This window comes from Dermochelys coriacea, chromosome 3, assembly GCF_009764565.3.
Source record: "Dermochelys coriacea isolate rDerCor1 chromosome 3, rDerCor1.pri.v4, whole genome shotgun sequence".
Lineage (NCBI taxonomy): Eukaryota > Metazoa > Chordata > Testudines > Dermochelyidae > Dermochelys > Dermochelys coriacea.
This window is the reverse complement of record NC_050070.1, coordinates 92,505,046-92,531,806: the sequence shown is the minus strand read 5'-3', so window position 1 is coordinate 92,531,806 and position 26,761 is coordinate 92,505,046. Positions and strand designations below refer to the sequence as shown.

Below are 26,761 nucleotides of genomic sequence, written 5' to 3'. Positions count from 1 at the left end.
GACTTTGTTTCTCCCTCCCTCCAGCTTTTGAAAGTATCTTCTCTCCTCATTCGTCATTGTGGTCAGGTGCCAGCGAGGTTATCCTAGCTTCTTAACGCTTTACAGGTGAAAGAGTTTTTCCTCTGGCCAGGAGGGATTTTAAAGGTGTTTACCCTTCCCTTTATATTTATGACAGGTGCCCTCAAGGGACCGTAGAGGGAGAATAAGGGTGTAGCTACCCTGCACTGTGACAGCCTGCATTCATCTGAGCACACCACCTGAGTGGGTAACATCATGCTTAAATGTGAGCACGTAAACTGATAGTCTAAAAAAGAAGAGGTTTTAGAAGAGGTCTCCCTGAGACAGGATGAAAAATGGTGCTCTTCCAGATTGTGCCATGATGAAACCTGATAGGGTTTACTGGTGCTGGGCTTTGGAGAAAGCATGTCTCACTTGATAAATGTCCAGTTCTTTATTCCTTTACTATTCTGGCAGTATTTCAAAGGTAAAAATGTCAACTCATAATTCATCACTGGTGCAAGAGACAGCAAGGGTGCTGGAACAATTTGTGTAGTAGGGGTGCTGAGAGCCATTGAAACATTCTGTAAACCCTGTATAGGATAGAACCTACTTCAAGCCATGGGGTGCTGCCACACCCCAAGAACTACTAGTTCTAGCCCCTATGAGCGACAGTGAAAGATATAGTATAGACCAAGATCAGAGAAGGTCAAGTATTTTTAACCACCTGAGAAATTAACACAGTAGAAGACAGGGCTCAAGCATTTTTATCCCATGTCACCAAACTCACCACCCGTGGTAGCAAGCGTGGAAGATATATTGCCAACTCCCACAATTTTATCATGGGTCTCACTATATTGGTGATTTTCTTAAAGCCCCAGCTGCTGGAATCAAGAGATCACATAAGAACATCAGCTTTCATTTCTTTAAAAGGAAGTTTCTGTCCTTCCTGGTTGCAGAGAAAAGCTTGAAAATGTGATGCAAGTGGACCTGAAAAGTTCAGTAACCAGAAGGCAAATAAAAAGAACTTGTAATTATTATTTTAAAACAGTGTCATGATTTTAAGGCAGTCTCGTGAGGTTTATAGGCCTGACTCATGATTTTTGAATGCTTGAGGTTGGCAATACTGGGTGCCTGAGACATAAATAGTTGGCGGGGGTCTGAGCCCAGAGTGACGAGTCAGGCAACCGACTTTAGACCCCAGGGTAGCCTGTAAAGAGCCGGGACAGTACAATTAGATGAACTGAGCCCAGACAGGCAGTTTGAGGGAAGGGAGCTGGTGGCAGGTGTGCTATAGAGTAAGTCCTCCAGGATGTATAGCAACGCCATGCTTCCTATACACTCTTGATGCAGTTTTATCTTTACAGTCTGCTCATCAGTGAAATACTATATCATACCAAGAGTGGAAGACACAGGATGCTGGAAGACCTACTGAGAAAGGTAATGGTACAATGGCTACTACAGGGCTTGTGCTACTGCACATAAGTCCCCTACAAGTCATGAGAATCTGTATCATTTGGAGAATAGAAGAACCAACAGATTTCATTCACTCCTTAATAAGTGTAGAGAAAAAAGGAGGACTATGACTGTATGTGGACCCTAAGGGGCTGAACAAAAACATAAAAAGAGAACACTTCCACCTGCCCACAAGAAGCGAACTATCTGTCTAAGAAAGCAGACACCAAATTCTTCAGCAAATTAGATGCATTGGTGGGATTTTGGCAGATCCACCTGGACACTGAAAGCTTCAAGATATGCACTTTCAACACACCATTTGGCACATACAACTTCTTAAGACTGCTTTTCAGAACATGTTCAGCTCCAGAACTATACCACCATACAGTTAGCCAGATGCTAGAGAGTCCAGCAGGTGTGAAAGCATTCCTTGATGACATAGTAATTTGGGGCAGAACTGCCATTGAACATAAGAAACTACTGAGGAGAGTACTGGAAATTGCAAAAGCTAATAACCTTAAATTGAATAAGGCCAAATGTCAATTTCAAACAACAGAAATAATGTACTTGGGAGAGAGATTGACTTCTAAGGAAATCCTGCCTGATGAATCAAAGATCCAAGCAATACTGAATATGCAGAAACCTGAAGATAACTAGGAAATTCAGAGGCTGAGAGGCATGTAGAATTACATCCGCAAATTCATACCTAATTACACAGCTCGCACAATTCACTTAAGACATCTCCTCTACAAGGTCACAAAATGGGCATGGATGTCAGAGCATGAAAGAGAGCTCAATGATTTAAAGCACATTTGGACATCAGCTCCAGTTCAGCACATTTTTGATGCAATGAAAGACATCAAATGCTTCACAAATGCCTCAAAAGGAGCACTTGGAGTCATACTACTACCATGTCATGGAAATAATTGGTTGCCAGTGTCATGCATGTAGAGCTATGACAGCTGCAGAGAACATGTACGCTCAAATTGAAAAAGGGGCTAATCATGGCACCACATTCCGTACTATGGGGGTGTGAACTGCAGACCGTTCCAATGTGTTTCACTCTAACTGCCCTATGTAGGCTCTGCTTGGGCAAACTAAAAAGTATCTAGTGCTCATTAACATTGTCCTGCTGGAAACAAGACTCCATCAATGAGAACTAGGCACCATTTAATTTGTGCCAGCAGGGTCTACACAGAGCAATTAGAGCACGATATCTTAGAGCACCCATATATTTCAGACTGCAGCGCCATGTAGATAAGCTGTAGATCTGGCATATGGATGTTCAAGATTTTGTTACTTTCTCTTATAGTCATAGCTTCAAAGCAAAAACTGTTCACAAACCACTGATTGTAATATTTAAAAGGAACTTGGAGAAGCAACACCAATGATCCATTTTTCAGAGTAGCAGCCGTGTTAGTCTGTATCCGCAAAAAGAACAGGAGTACTTGTGGCACCTTAGAGACTAACAAATTTATTTGAGTATAAGCTTTCGTGGGCTACAAGCCACTTCATTGGATGCATACAGTGGAAAATGCAGTAGGACGATTTTATATACACAGAGAACATGAAGCAATGGATGTTACCATGCACACTATAACAAGAAAGAAAAGGAGTACTAGTGGCACCTTAGAGACTAACAAATTTATTTGAGCATAAGCTTTTGTGAGCTACAGCTCACTCACTTCATCGGATGCATCACAAAAGCTTATGCTCAAATAAATTTGTTAGTCTCTAAGGTGCCACTAGTACTCCTTTTCTTTTTTGCGAATACAGACTAACACGGCTGCTACTTTGAAAACTATAACAAGAGTGATCAGTTAAGATGAGCTATTTCTTCACTTCAGCAGGTGGGTGCTGAAGTGAAGAAACAGATTGACAGAGCCAGAAGAGTACCCAGAAGTCACCTACTACAGAACAGGCCCAACAAAGAAAGTAACAGAACGGCACTAGCTGTCACCAACCCCCAACTAAAACCTCTCCAGTGCATCATCAAGGATCTACAACCTATCCTGAAGGATGACCCATCACTCTCACAGATCTTGGGAGACAGGCCAGCCCTTGCTTACAGACAGCCCCCCAGCCTGAAGCAAATACTCACCAGCAACCACACACCACACAACAAAAACACTAACCCAGGAACCTATCATTGCAACAACGCCCATTGCCAACTCTGTCCACATATCTATTCAGGGGACACCATGATAGGGCTTAATCACATCAGCCACACTATAGAGGCTCATTTACCTCCTCATCTACCAATGTGATATATGCCATCATGTGCCAGTAATGCCCCTCTGCCATTTACATTGGCCATACCGGACAGTCCCTACATAAAAGAATAAATGGACACAAATCAGATGTCAAGAATTGTAACATTCAAAAACCAGTTGGAGAACACTTCAATCTCTCTGGTCACTCGATTACAGACCTACAAGTCTCAATATTACAACAAAAAAACTTCAAAAACAGACTCCAACGAGAGACTGCTGAATTGGAATTAATTTGCAAACTGGACACCATTAAATTAGGCTTGAATGAAGACTGGGAGTGGATGTGTCATTACACAAAGTAAAACTATTTCCCCATGTTTATTCCCATCCCCCCACTCTTCCTCACATGTTCTTGTCAACTGCTGGAAATGGCCCATCTTGATTATCACTACAAAAGATTTTTTTCTCTCCTGCTGGTAATAGCTCACCTTAACTGATCACTCTCTTTATAGTGTGCATGGTAACACCCATTGTTTCATGTTCTCTGTGTATATAAAATCTTCCTACTGTATTTTCTACTGCATGCATCTGATGAAGTGGGTTTTAGCCCACGAAAGCTTATGCTCAAATAAATTTGTTAGTCTCTAAGGTGCCACAAGTACTCCTGTTCTTTTTACCAATGATCCAGTGATTGCTTTTGAAAATACACAAGTATACTGTGACCCTGGAGTTCCAACCTGGATACTACTTAGTAATAGCAGACACACTCTCAAAAACATATGCTCCATCTGACAATACATAGCCTGATGATCTGGGACAAGCAGAAAAAAACCATGTAAACAGAATAAAAGTGTCACACGCTATATCTCCACTCATATGGGATGAACTGGAGAAGAAACAGCTAAAGATGAAATGCTGCAAACAGTGATACAAGCAATAGATAAAGGAGAAAAAAATCAACACTTCCGACCAGTATATCCCAATATAAAAATGAGCTTTCGATGTTGTCTCAGGAGTTCTCTTGAAGGGGACACAGATCATGGTTCCCAAAGTGTTGAGAAGGAAAATATTGGAATGGATACATGAAGGGCACATGGGAATGACCAAATTAAAAAAGGAGAGCTAGAGAAGTTGTATTGTGGCCACAGATGAATAGTGAAATCAGAGAAATAATATGGAGGTGTGGAACATATCAGAAGTACAGTGATTCCCAGCAGAAAGAACCAACGATGCTGCACAGACAACTTGCAATTCCATGGGACAAAGTTAGAATTGAGATGTTCGCCTGGTTACAAAGGACTACTTTACCAATTTCCCAAAAATAGTTGTGCTTGAAGATACCACAGCAGCAACAGTTGTCAGACACTTTGCATTTGAAATACCAAGAACTGTAATGACTGACAATGGACCACAGTTCAAGAATTCCTGGACTTTGCTAAAATGTACAACTTTCATCATGAAACATCTACTCCCAGATAACCCAAAGCCAATGGAATAGCTGAATGAGGAGTATGAATTGTGAAGAACTTGCTCAAAAAGCAATTGATGCAAGAAAAGATCCATATTTAGCACTATTCAACTATAGAAAAGGAGTACTTGTGGCACCTTAGAGACTAACAAATTTATTTGAGCATAAGCTTTCGTGAGCTACAGCTCACTTCATCAGATGCATTCGGTGGAAAATACTGTGGGGAGATTTATATACACACACTGAGAACATGAAACAATGGGTTTTATCATACATACTGTAAGGAGAGTGATCACTTAAGATGAGCCATCACCAGCAGCGGGCGGGGGAGGGGGGGAAGGAGGAAAACCTTTCATGGTGACAAGCAAGGTAGGCCATTTCCAGCAGTTAACAAGAACATCTGAGGAACAGTGGGGGGTGGGATGGGGGGGAGAAATAACATGGGGAAATAGTTTTACTTTGTGTAATGACTCATCCATTCCCAGTCTCTATTCAAGCCTAAGTTAATTGTATCCAGTTTGCAAATTAATTCCAATTCAGCAGTCTCTTGTTGGAGTCTGTTTTTGAAGCTTTTTTTGTTGAAGGATAGCCACTCTCAGGTCTGTGATCGAGTGACCAGAGAGATTGAAGTGTTCTCCAACTGGTTTTTGAATGTTATAATTCTTGACGTCTGATTTTGTGTCCATTCATTCTTTTACGTAGAGACTGTCCAGTTTGACCAATGTACATGGCAGAGGGGCATTACTGGCACATGATGGCATATATCACATTGGTAGATGCGCAGGTGAATGAGCCTCTGATAGTGTAGCTGATGTGATTAGGCCCTAAGATGGTGTCCCCTGAATAGATATGTGGACAGAGTTGGCAACGGGCTTTGTTGCAATGATAGGTTCCTGGGTTAGCGGTTCTGTTGTGTGGTGTGTGGTTGCTGGTGAGTATTTGCTTCAGGTTGGGGGGCTGTCTGTAAGCAAGGACTGGCTTGTCTCCCAAGATCTGTGAGAGTGATGGGTCGTCCTTCAGGATAGGTTGTAGATCCTTGATGATGCATTGGAGTGGTTTTAGTTGGTGGCTGAAGGTGATGGCTAGTGGCGTTCTGTTATTTTCTTTGTTGGGCCTGTCCTGTAGTAGGTGACTTCTGGGTACTCTTCTGGCTCTGTCAATCAACTATAGAGTTACACCACTGCAATGCACAGTCACCCGATGAACTCCTCTACAAAAGACGTATAAATAAATATTTAATATAGGACAAAAACAAAGGTTGACTAAGGAATTTGTGATAGTGAGGAAAAGACTGGGAAAGTACAATCAGACAAACTTGTACAATAAAGGAGCAGTTTAAATACACAGTTACAAACCAAACAGTTTGGTGAGAATTTGACAAGATGGGCACAGGCCAGTCAAAGGTACAGTGATCAAAGAGGCATGTCACTCATAACCAGGGATCACAGATGAAGGCAAAATCATAGGAAGGAATTGTAAGCATCTGCAAAAGATATCAGACTACTTGGTGGAGAAAAAGTAAAGCAAGAGCAGACTTACAAGTTGAAAACAATTCACAAACTGACCCTATTACTGACCATGAGACTGAATAGTCTGTTACAGACAAAGATCTGACTGAACCCTAAAGAGGATTTGCAGACTCAGAAGATTGCTGAAACACCCTAAGATACTGATCAAGGCATGTTAGAGCTCTGTTTAAGCAACCTTGTGATGCTATATGATTGAAACATGACCATGTATGTCATTAATATTGCCATTGTTAGAGAATTACAACACATCTTATACAAAGTATGTCATGTAAGGTATCAATGTAAAAGTCACAATCTATCAAATATGATTATCCTGTTTATATGCATGTATCATCTTTGTATCTAAAGTTATGACTATTAACTATGTTCCATTATTTCAAATGTGTTTGCTCCTAGGGTAACACCCACAAGGTAATTTACATCCAGTCTGGCCAGCACATTGTGAATGAACTATTCAAGTTGATGGCCCATTAAAGAACACAATAGGCCACAGAAGAAGTTTGTCCTCGCCCGGTGAGCCTTTCTGTGGACGCCTTAGCTAGAATTTGGGTAATGGCTACTCCTGAGTCATCAAAGCATGCAAGAGCATGTGACTGGCTCATGTGACACTGGACTCCAACTTGTGCCTGTAATTTTCCACAAACTAAGATTGAAAGCATCCCCTCCACATGGGTGAAGATATAAAAGACCCTGGACGCATCTCCATTTTGTCTTTCTTTTCTGCTCTGATTTCTGGACTATGGTCTTACACTAAAAGGAGCATTCTAACCAATAGACTGAGGACTTCCAATCTTTTGGAAGTTACAAGAGACTATACAAGCCAGCAGTTTAGTCCATCAGGACTTCAAACCTTATACAAGAACTTTGCAATGAATTTCTGTTTTTGTTCTCCTTGACTATTTTTAACTCTTTCCTCCTTCTTTTCTCTTATAAATAAACTTTTAAATATTAGACACAAAAGGATTAACAACAGCACAATTATTGGGTAAGATCTGAGTTATATATTGACCTTGCTATGTGGCTGATCTCTTGGGACTAGAAGGACACGGTGATGAAATTGGTTTAAATAACCACTCATCATTAACTCCAGTGTCTGGGTGTTGAAGCAAGGGCTGCAATGCTTAAGCAGACTGCAGCTTGGACTTCTTGTTAACCAGTGTGGTGAGACAGAAGTTTACTTTTTTTTCTGGCTTGGTATATCTAACGATAGAATAACCATCACTTTTTAACCAACTACCTTTCTCTAGGTATTCATCATAATTCATCATAATTCATCAAGAATTATAACATTCAAACACCAGTTGGAGAACACTTCAATCTCTCTGGTCACTCGATCACAGACCTAAGAGTGGCTATACTTCAACAAAAAAGCTTCAAAAACAGACTCCAACGAGAGACTGCTGAATTGGAATTAATTTGCAAACTGGATACAATTAATTTAGGCTTCAATAGAGACTGGGAATGGATGAGTCATTACACAAAGTAAAACTATTTCCCCATGGTATTTCTCCCTCCCACCCCACCCCCCACTGTTCCTCTGATATTCTGAAACCTCTGATATTCTTGTTAACTGCTGGAATTAGCCTACCTTGCTTGTCACCATGAAAGGTTTTCCTCCTTCCCCCCCCCCCCCCCCCGCTGCTGGTGATGGCTTATCTTAAGTGATCACTCTCCTTACAGTGTGTATGATAAACCCATTGTTTCATGTTCTCTGTGTGTGTGTATATAAATCTCTCCTCTGTTTTTTCCACCAAATGCATCCGATGAAGTGAGCTGTAGCTCACGAAAGCTTATGCTCTAATAAATTTGTTAGTCTCTAAGGTGCCACAAGTACTCCTTTTCTTTTTGCGAATACAGACTAACACAGCTGCTACTCTGAAACCTGTCATTATGCAAGGCACTGAATTTAGCCGTATAGAGTGGAAATCTGTCAACTTCATGAAAAAACTCGCATAGATACAGACAGACATCATCTTCCTCTCCAAATGCAAACAGATGGACATCATACCGAAAGGACTGAAGGTAAAAAATCCATTACAATCTACATACCATACAGACTATGCTGACAGCTTGTGCCACACACTCTCAAAGAAACTGCGGAACCACCTGATCAACATCCTCTACAGCAAACAGGGAAAGATTAAGAATGAGCTCTCAAAACTGGATACTCTCATAAAGAACCAACCTTCCACACAAACTTCCTCGTGGCTGGACTTTACAAAAACTAGACAAGCCATTTACAAAACACACTTTGCTTCTCTACAAAAGAAAAAGGACACTAAGCTATCTAAACTACTATATGCCACAAGGGGCCACAACAATGGTTCCCGTAACCCACCCAGCAATATTGTTAATCTATCCAACTATACTCTTAGCCCAGCAGAAGAATCTGTCCTATCTCGGGGCCTCTCTTTTTGCCCCTCCACCCCCACGAACATGATACAGTTCTGTGGTGACCTAGAATCCTATTTTCGACGTCTCAGACTCAAGGAATATTTCCAACATACCTCTGACCAACATATTAACCCACAGAGACCTTCCTGCCAACACTACAAAAAGAAGGATTCTGGGTGGACTCCTCCTGAAAGTCGAAACAGCAGCCTGGATTTCTACATAGACTGCTTCCGCCGACGTGCATGAGCTGAAATTGTGGAAAAGCAGCATCGCTTACCCCATAACCTCAGCCATGCTGAACACAGTGCCATCCACAGCCTCAGAAACAACTCTGACATCATAATCAAAAAGGCTGACAAAGGAGGTGCTGTCGTCATCATGAATAGGTCGGAGTATGGACAAGAGGCTACTAGGCAGCTCTCCAACACCACTTTCTACAAGCCATTACCCTCTGATCCCACTGAGAGTTACCAAAAGAAACTACAGCATTTGCTCAAGAAACTCCCTGAAAAAGCACAAGAACAAATCCGCACAGACACACCCCTGGAGCCCCGACCTGGGGTATTCTATCTGCTACCCAAGATCCATAAACCTGGAAATCCTGGACGCCCCATCATCTCAGGCATTGGCACCCTGACAGCAGGATTGTCTGGCTATGTAGACTCCCTCCTCAGGCCCTTCGTTACCAGCACTCCCAGCTATCTTCGAGACACCACTGACTTCCTGAGGAAACTACAGTCCATTGGTGATCTTCCTAAAAACACCATCCTAGCCACTATGGATGTAGAAGCCCTCTACACCAACATTCCACACAAAGATGGACTACAAGCCGTCAGGAACAGTATCCCCGATACTGTCACGGCTAACCTGGTGGCTGAACTTTGTGACTTTGTCCTGACCCATAACTATTTCACATTTGGTGACAATGTATACCTTCAAATCAGCGGCACTGAGATGGGTACCCGCATGGCCCCACAGTATGCCAACATTTTTATGGCTGACTTAGAACAACGCTTCCTCAGCTCTCGTCCCCTAATGCCCCTACTCTACTTGCGCTACATTGATGACATCTTCATCATCTGGACCCATGGAAAAGAAGCTCTTGAGGAATTCCACCATGATTTCAACAATTTCCATCCCACCATCAACCTCAGCCTGGACCAGTCCACACAAGAGATCCACTTCCTGGACACTACGGTGCTAATAAGCGATGGTCACATAAACACCACCCTATATCGGAAACCTACTGACCGCTATTCCTACCTACATACCTCTAGCTTTCATCCAGATCATACCACTCGATCCATTGTCTACAGCCAAGCGCTACGATATAACCGCATTTGCTCCAACCCCTCAGACAGAGACAAACACCTACAAGATCTCTATCATGCATTCCTACAACTACAATACCCACCTGCTGAAGTGAAGAAACAGATTGACAGAGCCAGAAGAGTACCCAGAAGTCACCTACTACAGGACAGGCCCAACAAAGAAAACAACAGAACGCCACTAGCCATCACCTTCAGCCCCCAACTAAAACCTCTCCAACGCATCATCAAGGATCTACAACCTATCCTCAAGGATGACCCATCACTCTCACAGATCTTGGGAGACAGACCAGTCCTTGCTTACAGACAGCCCCCCAATCTGAAGCAAATACTCACCAGCAACCACACACCACACAACAGAACCACTAACCCAGGAACCTATCCTTGCAACAAAGCCCGTTGCCAACTCTGTCTACATATCTATTCAGGGGATACCATCACAGGGCCTAATCACATCAGCCACACAATCAGAGGCTCGTTCACCTGCTCATCTACCAATGTGATATATGCCATCATGTGCCAGCAATGCCCCTCTGCCATGTACATTGGCCAAACTGGACAGTCTCTACGCAAAAGAATGAATGGACACAAATCAGACATCAAGAATTATAACATTCAAAAACCTGTTGGAGAACACTTCAATCTCTCTGGTCACTCGATCACAGACCTAAGAGTGGCTATACTTCAACAAAAAAGCTTCAAAAACAGACTCCAACGAGAGACTGCTGAATTGGAATTAATTTGCAAACTGGATACAATTCATAGAATCATAGAATCATAGAATATCAGGGTTGGAAGGGACCCCAGAAGGTCATCTAGTCCAACCCCCTGCTCAAAGCAGGACCAAGTCCCAGTTAAATCATCCCAGCTAGGGCTTTGTCAAGCCTGACCTTAAAAACCTCTAAGGAAGGAGATTCTACCACCTCCCTAGGTAACGCATTCCAGTGTTTCACCACCCTCTTAGTGAAAAAGTTTTTCCTAATATCCAATCTAAACCTCCCCCATTGCAACTTGAGACCATTACTCCTCGTTCTGTCATCTGCTACCATTGAGAACAGTCTAGAGCCATCCTCTTTGAAACCCCCTTTCAGGTAGTTGAAAGCAGCTATCAAATCCCCCCTCATTCTTCTCTTCTGCAGACTAAACAATCCCAGCTCCCTCAGCCTCTCCTCATAAGTCATGTGCTCTAGACCCCTAATCATTTTCGTTGCCCTTCGTTGTACTCTTTCCAATTTATCCACATCCTTCCTGTAGTGTGGGGCCCAAAACTGGACACAGTACTCCAGATGAGGCCTCACCAGTGTCGAATAGAGGGGAACTATCACGTCCCTCGATCTGCTCGCTATGCCCCTACTTATACAACCCAAAATGCCATTGGCCTTCTTGGCAACAAGGGCACACTGCTGACTCATATCCAGCTTCTCGTCCACTGTCACCCCTAGGTCCTTTTCCGCAGAACTGCTGCCGAGCCATTCGGTCCCTAGTCTGTAGCGGTGCATTGGATTCTTCCATCCTAAGTGCAGGACCCTGCATTTATCCTTATTGAACCTCATTAGATTTCTTTTGGCCCAATCCTCCAATTTGTCTAGGTCCTTCTGTATCCTATCCCTCCCCTCCAGCGTATCTACCACTCCTCCCAGTTTAGTATCATCCGCAAATTTGCTGAGAGTGCAATCCACACCATCCTCCAGATCATTTATGAAGATATTGAACAAAACGGGCCCCAGGACCGACCCCTGGGGCACTCCACTTGACACCGGCTGCCAACTAGACATGGAGCCATTGATCACTACCCGTTGAGCCCGACAATCTAGCCAGCTTTCTACCCACCTTATAGTGCATTCATCCAGCCCATACTTCCTTAACTTGCTGACAAGAATGCTGTGGGAGACCGTGTCAAAAGCTTTGCTAAAGTCAAGAAACACTACATCCACTGCTTTCCCTTCATCCACAGAACCAGTAATCTCATCATAAAAGGCGATTAGATTAGTCAGGCATGACCTTCCCTTGGTGAATCCATGCTGACTGTTCCTGATCACTTTCCTCTCCTCTAAGTGCTTCAGGATTGATTCTTTGAGGACCTGCTCCATGATTTTTCCAGGGACTGAGGTGAGGCTGACCGGCCTGTAGTTCCCAGGATCCTCCTTCTTCCCTTTTTTAAAGATGGGCACTACATTAGCCTTTTTCCAGTCATCCGGGACTTCCCCCGTTCGCCACGAGTTTTCAAAGATAATGGCCAAGGGCTCTGCAATCACAGCCGCCAATTCCTTCAGCACTCTCGGATGCAATTCGTCCGGCCCCATGGACTTGTGCACGTCCAGCTTTTCTAAATAGTCCCTAACCACCTCTATCTCTACAGAGGGCTGGCCATCTCTTCCCCATTTTGTGTTGCCCAGCACAGCAGTCTGGGAGCTGACCTTGTTAGTGAAAACAGAGGCAAAAAAAGCATTGAGTACATTAGCTTTTTCCACATCCTCTGTCACTAGCTTGCCTCCCTCATTCAGTAAGGGGCCCACACTTTCCTTGGCTTTCTTCTTGTTGCCAACATACCTGAAGAAACCCTTCTTGTTACTCTTGACATCTCTTGCTAGCTGCAGCTCCAGGTGCGATTTGGCCCTCCTGATATCTTTCCTACATGCCCGAGCAATATTTTTATACTCTTCCCTGGTCATATGTCCAAGCTTCCACTTCTTGTAAGCTTCTTTTTTATGTTTAAGATCCGCTAGGATTTCACCATTAAGCCAAGCTGGTCGCCTGCCATATTTACTATTCTTTCGACTCATCGGGATGGTTTGTCCCTGTAACCTCAACAGGGATTCCTTGAAATACAGCCAGCTCTCCTGGACTCCCTTCCCTTTCATGTTAGTCCCCCAGGGGATCCTGGCCATCTGTTCCCTGAGGGAGTCAAAGTCTGCTTTCCTGAAGTCCAGGGTCCGTATCCTGCTGCTTACCTTTCTTCCCTGCGTCAGGATCCTGAACTCAACCAACTCATGGTCACTGCCTCCCAGATTCCCATCCACTTTTGCTTCCCCCACTAATTCTACCCGGTTTGTGAGCAGCAGGTCAAGAAAAGCGCTCCCCCTAGTTGGCTCCCCTAGCACTTGCACCAGGAAATTGTCCCCTACGCTTTCCAAAAACTTCCTGGATTGTCTATGCACCGCTGTATTGCTCTCCCAGCAGATATCAGGAAAATTAAAGTCACCCATGAGAATCAGGGCATGCGATCTAGTAGCTTCCGTGAGTTGCCGGAAGAAAGCCTCATCCACCTCATCCCCCTGGTCCGGTGGTCTATAGCAGACTCCCACCATGACATCACTCTTGTTGCACACACTTCTAAACTTAATCCAGAGACACTCAGGTTTTTCCACAGTTTCGTACCGGAGCTCTGAGCAGTCATACTGCTCCCTTACATACAGTGCTACTCCCCCACCTTTTCTGCCCTGCCTGTCCTTCCTGAACAGTTTATAACCATCCATGACTGTACTCCAGTCATGTGAGTTATCCCACCAAGTCTCTGTTATTCCAATCACGTCATAATTCCTTGACATCACCAGGACCTCCAGTTCTCCCTGCTTGTTTCCAAGGCTTTGTGCATTTGTATATAAGCACTTGAGATAACCTGTTGATCGCCCCTCATTCCCAGTATGAGGCAGGAGCCCTCCCCTCACAGACCTTCCTGCCTGTGCTTCCTCCCGGTATCCCGCTTTCCCACTTACCTCAGGGCTTTGGTCTCCTTCCCCCGGTGAACCTAGTTTAAAGCCCTCCTCACTAGGTTAGCCAGCCTGCTGGCAAAGATGTTCTTCCCTCTCTTCGTAAGATGGAGCCCGTCTCTGCCCAGCACTCCTCCTTCATGGAACACCATCCCATGGTCAAAGAATCCAAAGCCTTCTCTCCGACACCACCTGCGTAGCCATTCGTTGACCTCCACGATTCGACGGTCCCTACCCAGGCCTTTTCCTTCCACGGGGAGGATGGACGAGAACACCACTTGCGCCTCCAACTCCTTTATCCTTCTTCCCAGAGCCACATAGTCCGCAGTGATCCACTCAAGGTCATTCTTGGCAGTATCATTGGTGCCCAATAGCAGCGGACTATGTACAAAGACGCTCATTAACTTAGGCTTGAATAGAGACTGGGAATGGATGAGTCATTACACAAAGTAAAACTATTTCCCCGTGGTATTTCTCCCTCCCACCCCACCCCCCACTGTTCCTCTGATATTCTTGTTAACTGCTGGAATTAGCCTACCTGCTTGTCACCATGAAAGGTTTTCCTCCTTCCCCCCCTGCTGTTGGTGATGGCTTATCTTAAGTGATCACTCTCCTTACAGTGTGTATGATAAACCCATTGTTTCATGTTCTCTGTGTGTGTGTATATAAATCTCTCCTCTGTTTTTTCCACCAAATGCATCCGATGAAGTGAGCTGTAGCTCACGAAAGCTTATGCTCTAATAAATTTGTTAGTCTCTAAGGTGCCACAAGTACTCCTTTTCTATTTTCCCATGGTATTTCTCCCTCCCACCCCACCCCCCACTGTTCCTCTGATATTCTGAAACCTCTGATACTCTGAAACCTCTGATCTTCTTGTTAACTGCTGGAATTAGCCTACCTTGCTTGTCACCATGAAAGGTTTTCCTCCTTTCCCCCCCCTGCTGCTGGTGATGGCTTATCTTAAGTGATCACTCTCCTTACAGTGTGTATGATAAACCCATTGTTTCATGTTCTCTGTGTGTGTGTATATAAATCTCTCCTCTGTTTTTTCCACCAAATGCATCCGATGAAGTGAGCTGTAGCTCACGAAAGCTTATGCTCTAATAAATTTGTTAGTCTCTAAGGTGCCACAAGTACTCCTTTTCTTTTTACCTTTCTCTAGTGAAATTCACCTTGTTTTATTCTTTTATTTAAACCAGTGTGTTTTAATTGAAGTGTTTGGGGAATCTCTACTTGGGTTAACAAAGGCTGGTACATAATCATTCCCTTTGATGGAATGACAAACTTTTAACGACCTTACACTGTCTGGGGGGGAGGTCTTGAACAGTGCAAGATGCACATTCCTGGGGTGTAAGGCTGCCAAACCCCCTCTCTGGAAGTGGTTTCCATTATATATAGGGTTTATAGTTTGGTTCAATGGCTCTCAACACCCCCATTATACAAATTTTTCCAGCACCCCTGGCTGGGGCTGTGGAATTTGCGGGTGTTATCCTGTATGTAGTTCATGAGTGGCTGGGAGAGCATTCATGTAATTTTGCTAGGAGTGACTCTATATGCTAATGGCTATCTTTGAGCAGAACCTGGAGAAGTTGCTTGTCACTAGCAAAGCAGTGTAAAAGGCACGCTGGGTTGGAGATTTAACAGGACACAGTGGTTCAACAGTCTAGATTGTACCTTGGGGGATGTCACAGGAGGATACTTTTATTTGCGGGAGAGTCTGTTGCTGAGAATTTAACCTGTTCATTAATTTATTTGTTTCCATTATTTTCAGTCTTGCCAGCCTGAAGAGATAAAAAGTCATGAGTCAGAACCCCCAAAATCATAAGATTGGCCCAATCATGAGAGTTTTCTAAAAGACTATATTGGGGCTTAGTCTTTCTTTTGATTTTTGAACTTCCCCTGTCCTTCCCGTGTGTGTCTGACAATTAGTGTTGCCCACTCTCCCAAATGTATTGGGTAGTGTGATTTGGGGCCCTGCTAAAGGAGCTCTCACACCCACATCTGCCCATCTCCTTCCCAGCTATTAATTTTGCCTCCACACAGTCTCCATTCCCATCACTTTGGCTCCTATCAGCTCAGCACCCCAGTTTAGGACCCCATCAGTTGGCTTCTCTCAATGCCTCTCAGTTGACTCTGCCAGCCCAGCCCCTCAGTTATGCTCCTCATCAATTCAACCCCACCTTCTTCAGTTCAACCACCTCAATGCCCACCCCTGAGTTCAGACCCCCCCACTCATTCTGCCACCATCAGCTCTGCCCCCCAGCTATCCCCCAAATCAGCTCTCCCCAAGCCTCACTTCTGCTTCTCCTGGGATTCTTCACCCCCTCTCCCAGGTCCTGCAGGCTGAAGTGAGGCACTCTCTCCCTTTTTCAGGCTGTGGGGGACATCTCCAGTGGCTCTTCACTTGTTCTTCCCTTTTCCATGATGTGTGCAGCAGGGTGGGAGCAGAGTCACTGACCTGTCTTCCATTGTTTACAGGAGAGGAGGAGCAGGCAGAGCTGCCCTGAGCAGCCGGCTCTTCAGCAACCTCCTCCCCTCACCCTTCCTGTGAGAATGGTTTTGGGTTGCGATGGAGAGTAGGAGGGGAAGAAAGCTCTGTCTGCAGCAGCACTGATTGGTTATTCTGCCTCAGGAGGTGGGCAAGTGAAGCAGGCATCAAAACAGAGGGCTCAAATTCACTATAGACCTGGATCTTCTTGTGTTAGTGCGCAAGCACCATTGAAATTCATGTCACTTTTGGAAAAATTACAAGAGCTGGCAACACTGTGTTCTCCTTGTCATTCCCTTTCCCCTCAAATTCTATTTTTGCTACTTACTTTTCCCTGATAAAGTGTTTGTTCCCTTTTAAACGTCATTGGTGTTTGAGCCTGTTTTATTCAAAATGAACTAGAAGTCATAGGGTCTGTATATGAATTAATTCACTCACGCACTGACTGGAGTCGCCATGCACTGAGAATCCAGTTTAGCTCCAGCAACCAGTAAGCTCTAAGAGCTGACGCGTGCCATCAGACCCAGGAGCACAAAGAATCCAGGGTCCACTGGTTCTAAAGTGGTCCTGGAGCACCTGAGGAGGGACAAATAGGGGCTGTACCACAGCAGGGGACCAGATATACCCCTAGCCATGGCTACGGGCCTCAGGACAGATTTTCCATTGCCTCCATGCACCTTGTGTGTATGCTGGTGCAAAATATGTGCAAAGTGGAGGTAAGTTATTCTGTGATAGTTTTACATCCATTTTGTTTTCACTATATCTTGGTGTAATGGCTGTATGTGGTGCAGGGCAATGAAGAATCTGGCACCTCTTCTTGTCTCTTATGGTTGTCTGTGAACCAACAACTGGCCAAGATAATGACACATAATAGCTAACTCAGGGCTCAAATAAATGTACCATTAAGAGAAAAATTAGAGTGTTAAGATTGTCAAGAAGCCAGGCCTGGAAATGGAATGAGGCCATTGAATGCAAAGGTATTTATCTGCATGTCCAAGAACCTCAAATTAATTTGCAATGCATCACTTTGACATTCTGAACTTGGAAATACTTGAAAGCAACAATTCTGCCTTCAGGGTAGTTTTACAATTCCTATGAGATATTGCTCCTCCCATGGCATGAAGGAGCTAGAATTGTACATTCATTAATAATGACACATCTATTTTCAGCCTTGCAGGATCTTCTTACTTTGGCATATGTCTCTTCTTACAGAGGAAGATGGAAGGTTAAGTGCGGATGGCTTTATATTACAGTCACAGGTGAGGAACTAGAAACTGAAACATGTACATGGGATATTTGATCTATTATTCTGCCAACTATACCCACAGAAAACTCATAGTCTTTCAAGGTTGTTGTATAATACAGCAGGTACAATTAGATATAGATGTCTAGTAGTGGGTTACTGAAAAGGATGAGTGAAAAATAATGAAAATCTGCTAGTCTTCATAGGAAATGCCTCCAGGAACTTAAGAATTGTACCTCTGTAGCACATGTCTGCCTGCACCCATGATTGCAACAACAAAGCAAACTGTGAAGAACAACTTTTGTGTATCCCAACTGTGATCCATGTTTTTGCGTCCCATAGTTGTTTAGTAACTGTGTGCTGCTCTACTAAAAAGCCTAAATAGCTAGGGTCTGTGGATTTATGGCTGAAATGTCCTACAACAAAAGTTCAGTTGGAATAGGTGGAAGGAAGCTGCCACTGCCAGTTGTATTTCCACAAACGAATGGCACTTACAGGAACAAGAGAAGCAAGTATTTAAGTGCTCCGACATTTTTGCTCATTCCAATGAAAGCAGGAAACAAACTGTTTTCAGGTGGGCTCATTTGGTAGGCTATTGACAAAGTTATGGGCTCATTTGGTAGACTATTGACAAAGTCTTGGTCATTGTGAAGACTAATGACTGCCAATGTTTCCATTACATTTACAGCATAGTGGCTGGGGAGGGGAGGTTACAGGTTAGCAAGAGTCCCAGTTTTCTGTAATCAGTGGTGTGACAAATGGAAGGGAGAGAATACATCTATTTATACACTGCAGTAGTGAGTGTGTTGTGTTATTAGGTATCAGGAAGCAGGAGATATCAACAGAACTTGCATGCTGCTGACTTCTACTTGATATCTTTGTATGTAGGAGTCCAGTCTCTAGTTATCCTGACATTGTACGTCCCAGAAGCAACCTGCCCTGCACCCTGAATAATGTAAAGATTAGAACGAAGTAGAAAATACTTTTCCTGTTGCATGAAAATTTCATTATACTGAAAAATTGTCTTGTCCCAAATTAGGATGAAAAGTAAAAATCTCAGGAAAAAAAATAATTTCAAGTCTATTGAAACTTTTCATTTTGATTTTGACCATTTTATATTTTAAAAATTTTGGTGCAATCATTAGCTTAAATGTTCAAATAAAAACCATTTTGAACAGGAAAACTAGAATTTTTTGTTTTGAAAATGTCACTACAAAATGTTTCAACCATTTCTAAACTTTTTTTGAATTTTTTTCAAGCTGAAAAATTTATCCAACCCTTTCCTACTAAAAGGTTTGGCTTGGACGAATTGGCATTTTCTGAAGAAAAAAAGATTGTATTAAAAAATTGTTGACCAGCTGCCTTAAAGATTACTTAAGGGGGGAAAGAGCTGGGACACAGCATTTGAACTGGATTGGGGAGTGATGGAGTGCTCTGTCCCCACCCCACACACCTAGTAGTCCTTCTCATATAACCTATACCCACTCAATTCCAGTGCTAACGTTGCAGAGATTCGAAAGCCCTCTTTACCCACAACTGGAGTAAAGACATTGCTACTCAAATATTTGTACTTAGGCTCTATTGCTGTTCATTACTTCATATTTGTTTGTTGTCCACTGTGCTTCCTTGATCAGTAAAGGGGGATTTCCTTTTTAATTAAATTATTTGATTAAAACAATCTATTGCTGAGCATAGTATAAGTGAAGGTAACTTATAGACACACAAGTCCTAGCAGGCAGTGAAATAAATCTGTTCAAATTACTATGCATACACAATCCTTCTCTCTGCTGTCATTCAGATTTTTTTTATCTATTTGGACACCCGTGCCTAAGATCCTTGAAAGGAAAGGAAAGGAAAGGAAAGGAAAGGAAAGGAAAGGGGTGATAGTTGCAATGCATCCCTTCCTTTGTGTGGTAGGGCTGTATATGTCTGTGGTACTTTACAAACCACAAATCTCAGAATTTCAGGAATGACAATTTTATGTATGTGTGTCCATTTTAGCTGAACTGTTGAGTAAAGAGCTATGATTCTGCCACTGAGTCATGGAGGTCATGATTCCATGACTTTCCAGGACATCTGTGACTTCTGGGGTAGGGCTGCAGCAGTTGTCAGCCCCAAGGCTGCCAAACAACTAACCGGCAGCCAGCCCTGAGGCCGCTGAACAGCTGACTGGTGGTCAGCTCCGGGCAGCAGTCCGTGGCCACTGGAGCAGTGCCTGGGGTTAGTTCAGTCCCTCTGGGGCAGGGGCAGCAGTAGTCAGCCCCTGCCATAGGAGGATTGACAGGGCGGGAGCAGCTGCAAGCGCTGGCAGCGCTGTCTTTGCGTCCCATCCCCACCAAGGTATTTTTAGTAAAAGTCAGTGGCAGGTCGCAGGATTCCATGAATTTTTGTTTATTGCCCACGAACTGTCCCTTACTTTTACTAAAAACACCTGTGACAGAATCTTAACCTTAGCTATGACTAGGTTTGTTTTACTCATTGTGTAGCACAGGAAGACTGCTTTAAGACATGTTTTTAGTAATTTAGCTTATGCTTTTATCACTGCTCTGGACTCATCTCATGTCTTATTTTACAGTTTTCAAGATGCTGCTGGTTACGGATCTCAGGTTATTCAGGAAACAGCTCAGGTGACTGAGTACATATTATACCTGTTGTCAAACCTTCATAGTGAGTGCTGATGAAAGTTCAGACATGATTTTTTTTTACAGCCTATCATGGTCACAAATCTTTTGTCTTTCCTCTTCTTCCCATGTTCTGTGCTATAGCAGCAATGACCTTTTCCATGCATGTCTAAATATTGCCTTCAAAGTGCTAGGGGCCAGAGCACAGAGCAATGTGGCTCCTTGGATGTAATACTCCTCCAGAGAGTATTCATTGGGTTGATGTGCTTAGCATTTTTAAAAATAACTTAAGAATGTATTTGGTTTAGCAAGGCTTTCTCTAAGCTGCGTGGGACCCCTAACTACATATACAGATATTCCCAAACAAAAACTAGGTTAAAATGGAGTTAAGATTGAGAGTACATACCAGTAATTTAGGATAAACTACATTACATGGATGTTGTTATTATTCTAAAAGCAAGTATTAAAAACTCAGGAATTTCACATAACTTTAAATTTAAAGAAATCCAGTAAAATGTTGTATGTGGCCCAGAACCCTAAATTAATGACTGATGAGTAACATCACCCCTAGTAATGATAAAGAACTACATCTAACAGTCTGAGAACAGCTAAAGTGTAAAAAAAAAAAAGAGAGAGAGAGAGAGGTGTTTTAGAATATGTGCAAATAAACCTGTAAAGGAAAACTAGATGTTTCTAAATCTAAATATTAACTAAAAAGACAACAGCATGTTTTCCCCAGGCATAATAGAATGGAAAATTGTAAATATTTTTGTATTTATAAGATACTTCACAATAATCTGTGATATAAATTATATATTTTTATTATATGTTTTGGTCAGAGAGCAAAATATTAGGGCTTTTAATATAAAGATAAACGGATTTGTTGGTAATCTTATATAAGTATTAAAAGGGCGGGCGCAAACACAAAAGGTAAGGCAATAGAGAAAAACTGAGACATTATAGGATCTGAATCCCAGTAAGTATTCATACTATTTTGGTAAAAGTTCTGTGCATCCCATCTGGCCCATCTTTCCTCACTTGTTAATCTAATTCAGGAAATAAGTCACTCAATTCCTCTTAATTGTTTTATTTAGGTTCTGTAGAGGATGGATCTTTGTTTTTAAAACCAAAGTGATGCTAAATCTAATTCTAATCACTATATGTATTTGTTAATTTAAACAAATCAGAAACCAGCAAAGCCTCCTCGTGGAGACGCAGCATATACCAGCAAAAGGAGGTGTTTTGCCAGTATAGTTAAACCACATCCCCTAACAACATAAGCTCCACCAGCAAAAGGACTAGAGGAACAGGGAGAGCAGGTGGGAGAGGAAATGAGGGGGGATTAGGGGAGGTGGCTATCAACCTCATATTCTCTCTTTCTGTATGTATGCCAGGATCTGGGGGAACCCTTCCCCTCTGAGAGGGCTTGAGCTCCTCTCCCTCTCACCACCATACGAATCAGGAGCTGAAAGGGTCCTGTCCTTCTGGGGGAGAACGGGGTCCCCCCTTTATACTGGGCTTCTGCCCCTCCCTCAGTGGCTTGCAGCAACTGGATGCTTTAGCTTGCGTATATGCATTGGCTAGATCAGCAGCTTTTTGCATAGAATCCAGGGGTTTATCTGAGATTGCTTGTCTGATTTCCTCAGAACATGTGCTCAGGATCTGTTCCTGGGCAAAAATATCAACTGGTCATAATCCTCTGTCTCTTGGCCCATTTTCTCATCAAATCTCTGCCCTCTTGGCCCATTTTTTCATCAAATCATACAATTTATACACATATTCCATATGACTTGTCTTGTCATTCATTCTAAGAATGAATTTTATTCTATAAACTTCAGGGGTATAACAATACATTTTATTCTATACGCTTCAGGAGTAATTTGAAACCTTTGTAATACAGCTCTTTTATATTAAGGATATTTTAAAGCCTCTCCAATTGGCATTTCATTAAATACATGTAAAGCTTTACCAGAGAGTTTTGCAATCATTATGGGGACTTCCTTGTCCTCTGAAACTTCATATAGCCTTTCAAATGTGATAAGGTATTCAATACACTCTGCTTCTTTATATGCACGGCACAATTTATCCCAGCTGTGGAGCGGGGCCCTTGAGTAGGATTGATTATTGCTTGGGGATTGTCCACCTATAGTTCCCACATCTTGATTTCATATTGATGTTTCTTTTTGTTCTCTTTGTTCTCTTTCCAGGGACCATGGGTCTCAAATCCTAGTCCACAAGCTCTTAAGAGGTAGGCAGTCTCAGCCTACCACCTGCTGCTAGAATAGCTGCTGAACTCTAGCAGAGGACTCCACTCCTGGGATCTGATTGGTGGAATCCTGGGGGTCCTCATTGGTCCCCAGCCTCTATTCAACCCAAGCACAGGAAGAGGAAGTTGTCCATGATAATGGGATCTCCCTGCATTGCACTGCTTCCTCTATTATACCTGCTCCTACTGACGATTTGCTGGTAGGGTTGCCAACCCTCTAGGATTGTCCTGGAGTCTCCAGGAATAAAAGATTAATCTTTAATTAAAGAGCATGCCATGTGATGAAATCTCCAGGAATTTGGCCAACCAAAGTTGACAACCACATCTCCTGGTAACTTGATCCTGCTTGCCTCCTGACATCTGATTTTCAGTTTTCCCTCTGGTCTGTCTTGGACTCTGACTTTCTGGTATCAGACCTGGCCTGACTCCTGTTCTGACCACTAGGTCAGACTGCCCATATCCTATCTGCGATACCCAACCATTCATGTTGGATTTGAAGGGTTTCCAGCTGGAGTTTCTCTCTCTAGCTACATCTATTCTGGACCCACTTTTAAGCTAGATGATCTGTTTCCTCCTGATGCTGTAGACCAGAGATTGGCAATCTCTGGCACATGGCCCATCAGGGAAATCTGCTGGCAAGCCAGGACAATTTGTTTACCTGCAGCATCCACAGGTTTGGCCGATCACAGCTCCCACTGGCCGCGGTTCACCGCTCCAGGCCAATGGGGGTTGTGGGAAGCAGTGGAGGCCGAGGGATGTGCTGGCCGCTGCTTCCCACAGCCTCCATTGGCCTGGAATGGTGAACCGCAGCCAGTGAATGCTGTGATTGGCCGAAGGAGCGGACACTGCAGGTAAACAAACCATCCTGGACCACCAGCAGATTTCCCTGATGGGCCGTGTACCAAAGGTTGGTGATCTGTGCTGTAGACTCTGGGACCTCAGCTGGGTCCTAATACACTGCCTGCCCTCCACGTGTTTTGCCATAATACATGAGGCAGTTTTTTTTTACTCATTTGGCTTTTTGGCAGCATAAAATATGCAGCAATCTGAACACAATTAATCTGTTTTCCAGTGCATTTGTCATATGTTTCTTTGTTTCTTTTGCCCCGGCTTCTGTCTCTCACCCTAAATAAGCAAACAGAAAACAACAAACCTTTCTTTTGACTGTTTGCAGCCTTCACATGTAAGAATCACTTAAAACTGTTACACCAGTTCTTAAAGTATAATCTCAGCTAAAATAACAAGCTTTATATAAATCCTGCTTTGACTATACCACTGTCATATTCTGAGGTGCAATTCAGACTAGTGAGGGGTTGTACCACTACCTGCCCCATAACCTTGGGCTCCTCACAATGCTTTGCTGTTGTAGCTCCCAACCTGTGCTGCTCACAAACAGGCTACCAGTCACATCATGAGTGTCTGTGTGCTAGATGGCCCTGGTTCAGTAGCTCTCACCTCAGCAGTCTGTCTACAGCCTCACTCTGACTTTTACCAGTCTTGGTTACTATTTGTAGGGTGACCCCAACAGATCCTCAGTCTTGGATTTTCCCAAAAACTCATGTTCTGCAATGTCCAGCCCTCTCCTGGACAGTTCAGAGATTGAGGTTCATTGCCTCTTTAAGGAGTCTATATTGAACAGTTTGTTACTTTATGTGGAGTTACCAAATGGTGCAGTTTAAACACAGCACTGGATTGATTTAGATTAAAAATAAAACAAGATTTTAAGTGAATTGTAGCATATTAGATAGGTAGAAATGGTTTCCAGAAGATAAACGTGAAAACATGCATCTAAAACTTAACCTATCAAGTGCTGATTCAACGCTTTGTTTAAGATGGCTCTTCACACCCACAGTTTTCCAGCAGGACGGTGAGTGACCCTCTCCTCAGTCAGACTTTTCCCAGAGGCCCAAAGGTTCTGGTGCACTTGTCTTGTTAGGTGAAAGAGAACTGAGGGTTTTCTGGTCCTTTCTTTTATAGTCCGGTGAACCTCTGAAGTGGATTCTTCTGAAGGTTAACCCTCAAAGTAAAGTTTATCCAAACAGTGAGGAAGGTGGCATGGAATCTGGGGAAGGAGGTTCCATATTCTTTCTTCTCCCTCTTGTGTTTGATAAAATGCATATTATTCTGTTTCCTGCCATTCCTTCTCTTGCTATCTTGAGGACCTTGTTTACTACTTATATGTAAATTGATATAAACTTATATTCCTTTGTTTAGGACAGACCCGTTTAACAAGCAGGACTGTCTGGTTACATGTTCTAATAACATCATACAGGGGAATTTGTAACTTTACATATAACATTGCTACATACATTTTACCATGATATTATTGACCAGCAAATCATTAGTTTTCAAATGATACCTCACAAGGCATATGTCATACAAAGATTATTACAATAATATATAGGATGTGAATACAGCGGTGCTTTTGGTCACAGTGATCTACCTCTGTCTCCTGTCTCTGAGTCTAGTAAACTATCTCTCTGTGAAGTCTCTTCCATTGTACTCTAGTGTCTACTATCTTTGCCTGTTGGCCATCTTCTCTCAGCAGTGTCTCCATCCTTCTGGCTGCAACAGGTCTCCCCTCACTGGTAGCAGGATTTTGGTCCTTGGTCCCATCAGTGCCTGTGCTACATGGTTTGGCACTGCTGTGATGATCCCATGTACCCCATATTGCTGTGTGCCAAAAATGCTAGCAAGGGGTCTGAATGAGAAGAAACACCTTGTGTAACAATTGCTTAGCAGTTTTCACAGCTGATTCCACTTACCATTGCTCTCTGTGTATGCTTGGGAAGAGGTATGGTGGTCAAACTCTCATTTGCATAAACATTCCTTGAAACTTCCCTTGTTATGCTGTATATATGAAAAAAGATTGATAACCAGTGTTTGCTTGTAGTCTTGTGAATTGTTCTGATATACAAAAACACATGAGATTGACATGTAACAAAGTACATTTTTAAAAAATGCTATAGGAATATTTCCATAGGAAAGAGATGGAAGCTCTATGGTTTCAATGGTTTGCAAGAAAACTGGACACAGAAATTACACAAACTGTACAGCACAATCTTCTGCATTTGCAAGGAATAATCTAGATTATATTAAAAGATCATTCAATCTCCATTTTCTATAATTTATCTAAACAAAAAGCACCCCTTTATGTCCTTGCACTACAGAATACATCTTTAAACATATAAACACATACCATTTCACAAATAATACAATACAATTATACTTTTTTCTATAATCTTAAATAAATGTTTAGCATTTTGTATTTCATTTTTTCTACACTTACACTAATTTCATTTTCTTAATGGTCCAATATATCTTAGGCTTTTTATCTAAGATTCTACTCAATAAGTTTATGGAGGAGATGGTATGATGGGATAATGGGATTTTGGTAAGTAATTGGTCTTTAAATATTCAGGGTAAATAAGACTAATCCCCTGAGATGGGATATTAGATGGATGGGATCTGAGTTACTATAGAAAATTCTTTCCTGGGTATCTGACTGGTGAATCTTGCCCATATGCTCAGGGTTTAGCTGATTGCCATATTTGGGGTCGGGAAGGAATTTTCCTCCAGGGCAGATTGGAGAGGCCCTGGAGGTTTTTCGCCTTCCTCTGTAGCATGGGGCATGGTTGACTTGAGGGAGGCTTCTCTGCTCCTTGAAGTCTTTAAACCATGATTTAAGGACTTCAATAGCTCAGACATAGGTGAGGTTTTTTGTAGGAGTGGGTGGGTGAGATTCTGTGGCCTGCGCTGTGCAGGAGGTCGGACTAGATGATCAGTATGGTCCCTTCTGACCTTAGTATCTATGAATCTAAATGCTATTGTTTCAAAGTATGTATTTAAATAAAGTTGTCAAAATCCATGTATGATAGGGTAGATACCCCCCACAGCGGTGACAAAAGGATTAAAGTGGTGTAAGAGGCTAATTAACCTACCAGGCTGCATTTGAAGGGTGTTGGGCCTAATTGGAGATCAAACCCAGCTAGCGAGGGGCTCGGTCTTCATAAAGGAAAGAGCAAAGAAGGTGGCCAGAGAAGAGACCT

The 26,761-nt window shown here is 42.9% G+C and overlaps 2 long non-coding RNA genes across 2 annotated transcripts; one reads left to right on the top strand and one right to left on the bottom strand.

Annotated features, from left to right (window-relative positions):
• The first annotated feature begins 1,360 nt into the window (after positions 1–1,360).
• Positions 1,361–22,947, top strand: LOC122459331. The gene is made up of 3 exons (XR_006279946.1): positions 1,361–1,437; positions 17,795–17,841; positions 22,654–22,947. It is a non-coding gene; the product is annotated as an uncharacterized LOC122459331 (long non-coding RNA).
• On the bottom strand, positions 12,901–24,763 carry LOC122459332. The gene is made up of 3 exons (XR_006279947.1): positions 24,606–24,763; positions 24,269–24,275; positions 12,901–12,911 (listed from the first exon to the last, which is right to left on the bottom strand). It is a non-coding gene; the product is annotated as an uncharacterized LOC122459332 (long non-coding RNA).
• Positions 24,764–26,761: the final 1,998 nt, after the last annotated feature.